At 42.0% G+C, this 445-nt stretch overlaps 1 protein-coding gene across 1 annotated transcript in view; it reads right to left on the bottom strand.

The window, feature by feature from the left end:
* LOC119586447 (LIM domain-binding protein 3-like) overlaps window positions 1–445 on the bottom strand; it is a gene marked incomplete in the record, with an annotated part of 85,993 nt that overhangs the window by 39,182 nt on the left and 46,366 nt on the right.

Here is a 445-nt window from a genome sequence, read left to right as displayed (position 1 = left end):
AAAAAATAAGTGAAAACCAGAGAAGACTAGTGGGAACCACGGAGAACCAAAAAAAAAAAAAATACAAGAGGAAAATTCCTTCGTAAGCAATGGGCATGCAACCGGCAAAACGAAACCATTCCTCCAAACAGAGTTCTCAGCGGCCCCAAACTGAGCTACACATCCAAGGAGGAGTGTGGGGGAAGGGGGGGAGGGACATGGAAGGGGAGAGGGGGGGGGTTGACAGCGGTGAATAATCAATTAATCATGATCAAGGTTACCTTATTATAGCGAAGGAGAGAGTTATTTGGAGCAACTCCTTCTTTGGCCGACTTAAAGCTGGCTTATTCTATAAAAGGTTTCAACTTTCATGTTGCATTTTTATTAATCTTCTTAATGAATCAAAGCATGTTAACTTTCGTATAGAGTCCGATACACTCTCTATTTGTCTCCGTTCGACTATGTT

Source organism: Penaeus monodon, chromosome 21 (genome assembly GCF_015228065.2).
Source record: "Penaeus monodon isolate SGIC_2016 chromosome 21, NSTDA_Pmon_1, whole genome shotgun sequence".
Classification (NCBI taxonomy): domain Eukaryota; kingdom Metazoa; phylum Arthropoda; class Malacostraca; order Decapoda; family Penaeidae; genus Penaeus; species Penaeus monodon.
Note: the sequence above shows the minus strand (reverse complement) of the source record. Positions and strands in the feature narration are given on the sequence as shown.